The sequence below is a fragment of the Myotis davidii genome, unplaced genomic scaffold, assembly GCF_000327345.1.
Source record: "Myotis davidii unplaced genomic scaffold, ASM32734v1 scaffold143, whole genome shotgun sequence".
Taxonomy (NCBI): domain Eukaryota; kingdom Metazoa; phylum Chordata; class Mammalia; order Chiroptera; family Vespertilionidae; genus Myotis; species Myotis davidii.
Window position 1 is genome coordinate 8,835,614 of NW_006294876.1, and position 8,166 is coordinate 8,843,779.

The window sequence follows — 8,166 nt, forward strand, 5'->3', positions numbered from 1 at the left end:
GGGCAGCCACTCTCCACGCTGTCCCGCCGATCCCACCGGGCGCAGTGCGGGCTCACCAGGCCGCCTCCATCCACGCACACTGCTGTCATCGTCATGGCACCGCAGCTCCCGTCTCCATCTCAGCCAGGAGGCACGGCCAGCGGCAGGTTGGGAGGCAGAAGAGACCCCTTGGGTGGGCGAGGGGCGTTAGGGACCGCCCGGGCCCCAGCCCATCAGAGCCGGCCTGCAGGAGGCAGCGGAGCCCGCAGAGCTTCCCCGGAGGCCCTCACCTTCCTGCGCTGGACCCCCAGCTCTCACTGTGCCGGAGGGCGCACGTCTTTGCACCGCTGTCACCCCCTGTCCGGCTGCGGGAACTTCCTGGCCGCAGTGCAGCCTGATGCTCTGTGCTAGGCGCTGGTCCTGGGACCACGGTCCGGTTTGCTATTTCCTTTGAGGGTCAGAGGGTCTATCACTGGGGAGGCCCCCGGGGCCCCGGCTGCTGGCGCTCAGCTCTGACCTCCCTCATTTCACGAGGCTCTTGCATCTGGAGCCCCAGAAAGAAGAAAGCTGCCAACAGCCTTCCAGCCGGGGCGGGCGGGCAGTGGAGGATTAAGTCCCGCTATGTCACTTTAGCCGGCCTTTATTTAGATGAGCCTTCCCCTAAGCCGCGAGCTGTCTCAAAAATTTGGCAGGTGCTGTTCGCCCTAAGAACAGAGAGGAAGAAAACGTATTAGCAGGGGAATGAACTGCACAGGGTGGGTGAGGAGTAGGGGGTCTGCTCTGTAAGCGCTGACCTGAGAGCACTATGCGAATTTCAGCTCGGAGGCAGGCCTGCGGTAAATGCCCGATTACATGTGACTTAGCAAGAGGAAAAGGTATGTGCACCCGCTCCTCAGGCCTCCTTTTAGAAAAGCCCTCACAGCCTGCAAACACTTCTAGCAAAACAGGTTTTCTATTTTGTGATGCTTAGGAAAATATGCATGTTGCTTTGGGTTGCTTTATTTTATTTTATTTTTAAAAATATTTTAAAAATTGATTTTAGAGAAGAAGGGAGAGGGAGAGAGAGATAGAAACATCAGTGATGAGAGGGAGTCATTGATAGGTTGCCTCCTGCACGCTCCACACTGGGGATGGAGCCCACAACCCGGGCATGTGCCCTGACCGGGAACCGAACTCTGATCTCCTGGTTGACAGGTTGACACTCAACCACTGAGCCACGCCAGCCGGGAGCTTTGAGTTGCTTTAAAACCAGATTTTTAAAGTTATAATAGGATAGTCATGATGCTAAAGATTTTCTGTTAACATCCGTTTTCAAAAGCTCTTACACTGATTCAAATAAAAATGTTATGCTTCCAATGTGGTCTCAGTTGTAGGTTCTCCTACAACATTTTCTATATTTTTTGCTCCTACTCGTTCTTCCTGTTGTCATTCTATGCCAAAGGCTAAATGTCCTCCTCGTCTTATTTCCGGGGTATTTTTGGTCAGGTGTCCGCCTGCCAGCCCAGCGGCTCATTTTGAAGGTGCAGGAGCAGAGGGTGGGAATCCGTGGCATCCTCCGTGAGAGGAAGCACTGCCCGCTAGTACGCCCTCCTGACCTGCTTTCCTGCGCCCTCCGCCCTCGGGGAGGAAAGATTCACTTCCTCCCTGAGCCCCCAGGGCACTTGGTGCATTTCCCACAATGTCTCGTCTCCATAAAGGTGGGAACTGTAGGCCCTGCTGCCCCCGTCTCCCTCCGATCGGAGCACGGGGCCTGCAAACAGAAAGTGCTGCTAACTGGGTGTGGAACTTGATTTTTGGATTTGGGCATTGCCTTGGAAACGTGAATCTCCACTTCTGTTGATGACATCACATTGTTACGGGTGAGTACAGGACTGCCTAAGGCACCTGCCCCTCACACTCCTGTCTCCCAGAGCTCGGCACCGTGCCAGGCACTTAGTCAATAAACGTTCATGATGAAGGGATGCATTAACTTAGAATTCACTGACCGTTACATTAGGCAGGATTTAGTAGAGGCAAGTACCTTTATGTATCAACTAATGACTCGCTCCCAACATTGGCTTGAATTCTTTCAGAAGGCTGATTTCAGTCCCCATCTCCCCCCCATCCATCCCCCACCCCCGGCCGGGGCCACCTTCTACTCCATCAGGATTCCCCGCCCCACTTCTGCGCAGGTGAAAGCCAAGTTGGAATCCCACCTCCACACTAAGAATTGCTACAGGACTGAATGCAAGAGACAGAAAAGCCAAGTGCCCCCCAACCTTGCTTCTTCCAAAGGCTCAGGTGTCCCCAGGCACCCCGGTCTCACGCCTCCTGGAACCTGGTCTCTGGCCCCCTGTGCAGTGCTTGCCCAGGACTTTCCTCGGCTCCCCTCCCCTCCCCCTCCTGATTTGGGCTCTGTATCTTCAACTCCATTCAGGCCTGCGATTGAGAATCAGGTTTTGGATTTGCTGCTTAACTTCAGATTCCAATTGCACACGGAGGGGTCAGACTCGGCTGCCAAGGGTGGTCGGATTACATACACCCGCAAATTACATTTCCTGCACAATGGCTTTGAAACAATCCGTCTTGCCTTGATGACCAGGAGACAGTTAATCTGGCAGATCAGAAGGAGGATTTTACAATTTTAAAACATTGCTGTGGGTTTGTATTGAGGAAGATTTGTAAGTTGAGACAGGTTGCCAGTCAACTGGAGGAAAACTGAACCTCTACCTCCTGCCAAGATAAATGCCAACTAGATCACCTAAATAAAAGCAAAATAAACGAAACCATAAAATACTAGGAAAAAACCCGATTTTTTCATGACCTCGGAGGTCATAAAAGAGATCATTAAATTTGACTATATAAAATGGTAACTTTCTGTTTGCCAAAAGAAAGCACTAATGAAACAAGATCAATGGTAAACTGGTAGGAACGCTTTCCAGCATGTGTGATAGACAAAGGGCTAATTTCCTAGACAAAGAATTTTCACAAATCGATAAGCAAAAACACCAATATCTTAAAAATTATAAAGAATGTGAGCAGACATTTCACAGAAAGTACAGATGACTCTATACTATATGAAAAGATGCTCAATCTCAATTGCAAAAAACAAACAAACACACAAATCAGGTAGCAAATCCATAAATTAGACACTGAAATTAGATTTTTCTACAAATAAAGTTGGAAACTACAAAAAATGTGATAATGCACTGGTCACAGAGGGTTTGGGGAAACTCATTGTTACTTAGAGTCAGAATTCCTACAGCTGCCTGGAGGGCCATGGGCTGTAACTGCCACTGAAGTACAAGTGTCCATATCCTTTGCCAGCAATTTCGCTTCTAGAATGTATTTTCTCTGCATGCAGGGAGCTTCCAATCAGATTGCATTCCGAATGAATGTCCCGTCCAGAGGCACCATATACCTGAGCAAAGCCTCCAAAATTAAAGAAAGGTATGTATCCAACCAAAATAGTAACAACCAAAAGGCACTTGAAGGAAACACCAATGCAGGAAACAGGAGGCAAAGATAAGATATTGCATCCATAAAACCAGAATAAAATGAGAGAGAGCAAGAAAGAGCTCTCTTGGAAATTGAAATTGAAGAATTGTAGTAAAAAAAAAAATCTAGAAGAGATAAACAATAGTGAAAAAAGACAAGACAACCAGCTGGTCGATTCTGAAAGTCCAGCACCTAATTATTAGACTTTCTGGTGACACTCTTGCCCACCCAGTAAAGTAAGACACATGGTTTCCGTTGTACTTGACCTGCCAACAAACCTCAGAAATGTCAGAAAACTATGGGTTCTCACAAACTCCAGTGGAAGAAGAAGAGTAGATGGAGAAAACCTTCACGGAAAAGATAAGTCATGGTTGCGTGTGTAAATACTCATTTTCACTTTGCAAAACGTGTTTTTCCTTCTGAATATGTTTCTTAGATGTGGGTGAACAGATCCTGATTATGGGCTGTGGGATTGCTATAAATAGTTTATATTTTTATTACTTTCTAATTACATCATGTTGAACAGTAAGCAAGCAATGGAAATGACCACATACCGAATCACAGATAAAATCTCCCTTTCTTTGATGCAACTGGGGTTTGTTGTCATTTCGCCTTTTGCCCTTTCAATGATTTTGACTAATGTTTATGGACATTAATGAGAGCGTAGGAACCCAAATAGCCAAAACTATGGGGCCCCGCCATTGTAGATCAGACCTCTGGTGAAGGCGGAATGTCCTTCATTACTAACTTACTGTTGCAGCACAGCAACGCATTAAACAAGATTAAAGAACACAGAGCTTGCGTGGTAATTTATTTTCTTGACTTGCAACCCGCTGTGAAAATAATATCAAAGAAAACCATCTCGCCTTTGTTGTCTTTGTCCGAGTTTAAATGACAAAACTTCTGGGCAAGGGGTGGGCACCCGGGCACCGTGGCGAAAGAAGGCAATGACAGCCAAACCCTTCTCCCATCGGTGCGCCTCAGGGGAATGACTAGCAAACACGCTTCATTTGAAAATCGAGTTTTACCATTTAACAATCTTTTGCAACGCCTCAGCTTTTGGCCTTGGCTCTTTGTTTCTCACCGCACATGTCAAGATCCCCACGGGTGGAGGAGGGCGCAGCTGGGAAATTTGGGAGCAAATGGAAAATCAGGGTGAACCGGTTGTGCCTTGTGATGAGCAGCAGCGCTGCTCCTGGGTCCTGCCTCTTGTTCCTCCTGATCTCACGGGCTGCTTTCCTGGCCACTCGGCCGGTCGCCTTCGTTCCATTGACCACCCATAGCCAGTCCACCCCGCCCGATGGGCTGACATCAGCTCTTCCCACAGGAATTCTCCCACACTTGAGGCTCCCTTGATGGTCGAGGTCACTGACTCAAGCACCGAGGTGGGCCGTGCAGGGGCTTAGTACAGCGTCCACGCCCCTAATGATGAAGAGGCCCACGCCCAATTGCAGCCAGGGTGGCCATGCTGCAATGCTGGCTTACTTTTGCTGGCCTTTCAAGTCTTTAAAAGCAACTGGAACCGAACTGGTTTGGCTCAGTGGATAGAGCGCCGGCCTGCGGACTGAAGGGTCCCAGGTTCGATTCCGGTCAAGGGCATGTACCTTGGTTGCGGGCACATCCCCACTGGGGGGCGTGCTGGAGGCAGCTGATGGATGTTTCTCTCTCATCGATGTTTCTAACTCTCTATCCCTCTCCCTTCTTCTCTGTAGAAAATCAATAAAATATATTTTAAAAAAATAAAAAATAAAAAAAATAAAAGCAACTGGAAATCAAGATAGTTTGGGTGAGCTCTTCCAATTTGTAGATGGTGGAATAAATGTTTTTGAAACATTGTATGGTCCCATGAACTGAACCATCGGGCCAGATTTGGCCTTCAGGCTGCCAATTTGCAGACTGTTCTTCATTTTCTAGGTACATCATCAGAATACAAGGGGAGGGCGGCCATAGGGCCATCGTAAAATATATGCTGGAAAGGTGCATATTATCCCACTCCTAGGGTTTTGCATCAGCACCAAACAGTCTTGCGGTGTTTAAAGCACACGCAAGTAAACTGTTTGTTTGTTTGTTTGTCTCAGTGTTCTCCAAGTTTGGTTAACCATCGAATTCATTCTCACAGGACACCTTTCTGTTATTGGCATTTTTCTTACAACTCGGACCTCAGAGTTATAAAAAGCTGTAACGTACTCGGCTGCACAGAAGGGAATTGCGGATTGAATCACAAGCAGGTGGCCCTGAGCGGAAAACAAAATGTGTCCTTCCTCAGAAATCACTCCTCTAGCAAATAGGGAACGCTTGCCTATTGGCGGCGCGTGCTTTACTTGTAGACTGAAAGTGACTGCAGTCAAAGCAGAAACTGCTCTCTTGCTGCCTTGTAACTTTCTTCAGCGCCAATGTCCCGGGCTCACTACAAACAGCGTCCGGGTGATGGCCTCAAGGATGTTAGAAAATACTTTCTTTCCATGTGAGCAGAACTCAGGAACGTCTCTCAGCAGGAGGCTGGAGGCCAGTCACGGAGGAGGAAAAGCAGTTGCAGAACAAAGGCTCTCACTTGGACTATCACAAGAAGTTCAAGTAGAACTTGAAACCTTTGTGAAGAGCCTCCCGTGCCTCCTAAGTGATGCCTTCACGCGGGAGAGGCAGCACATCTGAGGGTTCTTAAATACTTGCCCAGCGGTGGAGGAAAGCAAGGGGTGCTGGTGGCGGGCGACAGGAGAGAAGTTATTCGCTACAGAAAAGGGAGCGAGTGTCAGCACACAATGGCAGTCTGAACGAACAGGATAGAGATTTTTTAAAAAATATATCTTCGTAGATATGCACATTTAATATGTAACAGAGACAGCATTTTAAACCACCGGCAAGAGAGAGATGATTCGGTGGACCACGCGTGCCAGGACTGAGCCAAGAGGCGGCTTAGGTAGACTTCAGCTCCCCGCCATCTCAAAGTCTCCACCAGACCCCCTACTTTGATATAGATTATTCATATTTTTTAAGTTAATGTAAGGTGCAAATGAACAGGGAGGCTCATGCTTTTCCAGCAATATTACTACCCCAATATTGGGTGTTAAGACCCACGCATATATATGTCTGTGCTTATTTGTATATTCATAGAGAGAGGTTTGGGAGAGTATGGAGTTGTGAGAACTTTTATTCCTTTACAAGTTATGGGTACATGACACGACTTTGAGAAACTCTGCTTTTCAGGGAGATTCTCCCAAATTAAACCACAAATTGGGGGGCACGGGCAGTAAGGACGGACTCAGTGTCAGAATGAGGTTAGAGTTTTGCTTTCACACCAAATGCCAGTGTGGCCTAAGCAAGTCCCTCCCCATCTCTGGGCTGTGTCTCCACTGGCAAGTGAGAGCGGTGGACACCGTGATGTCTAAAGACCCTGCGGCCTGGCCTCTGAGATTCTCTACTCAACGATGGAGGGTGGATTCCAAAATGTTCATTAAAAAAAACCCACAAGAAAACAAAACACAAACCCTCCTGAAGTTCAAGTGTCACATTGCCCCCTTCTGGACCTTTCTAGTGCCCACATGCATGAGGTTATTAACCCGCAAGCCCTCATGGACTTGCTGAAATATGACAGCCCAGTTCCTTCCCCCTCACAATTTAGAAAGCCAGGTTTGAGGTTTCCTAATAGAAGGATTAGAAGACAACCCAGGAAAGGGGAAAGGAAAAGGGGTGCCAAAGGTCTAGGGGTCGACATGGGGGAGGAGCTGCACTCAGGAGAGCTTTACAGTTTTATCTTCATCAAATTCCCCCAATTTAATAAGCACTATTAGCTGTTCTTCATCAAGTGCCTACTATGTGCCAGGGACCAGTTTTTTAAATCCTTCCAATGACTTCCAGACAGGCCTGAGTGGCTCCTGCTTGTGCCCACCATTTTGCCTTTTTCCCATCCTGTGGAGATGGTCTTCCTTCTAGAAGACCCTGCCTGCTCCTGACCACACTGCTACCACGCGGTGGCTCCTCAGATCTGTCTCGTGATCTAGTCCTCGGCTCCGTGTTTTTTCTACTTGATTTGTGTGAGTCGAGCTTCCTCACAAGTTCTCCTTGTGTCCATGTGGCATGGTCAGGGCCTCCGTCCGTCGCCTGCCTTCCGCATCACCTAGAACTGTGCTGCTCCCCTAGGACTGGACAACTCACAAGGTGACCTTATCTTTACCTCCTTCCTTCCTCGTTCCCCTGCAGGGAAAGTCACCTGTACTTTGGGTAGTAACCTCTCTTCTTTACTCTGAAGGTGGGAAATCAAGCTTCTCATTTTCTTCTCCAGATGTGTCCCCTCTCACACCTTGGCAAACGGTAAGCATCCTTCCTGATGAAACCACAACCCTTAACTCCTCTTTTTTTTTATGGCTCATGTTCAACGTGTCAGCAAATTCTATTGGCTCTCCCTTCAAAACATATGCTGAATGCAATCCTTTGATCTCATTACTAGAGGCCTGGCGCACGTAATTCGTGCACGGGTAGAGTCCCTAGGTTTTCTTTTAGTTGCCTCAGTCTATCACCAATAGTTTCCACCTTCCTCTTCTCACTGACCACCCTCCATCCTACTAACTTGGTTAATGTTAAACTGATCCTGTCTTCCCTCTGCTCAGTCCTAACCAATAGGTTTGTACTTCTCATCCTTCATTGATTGGACATCCTGCTCAGATCACACAGAGAGCTGACAGTGCAGTGGGGAATGCAGCACACAAGGCAAGA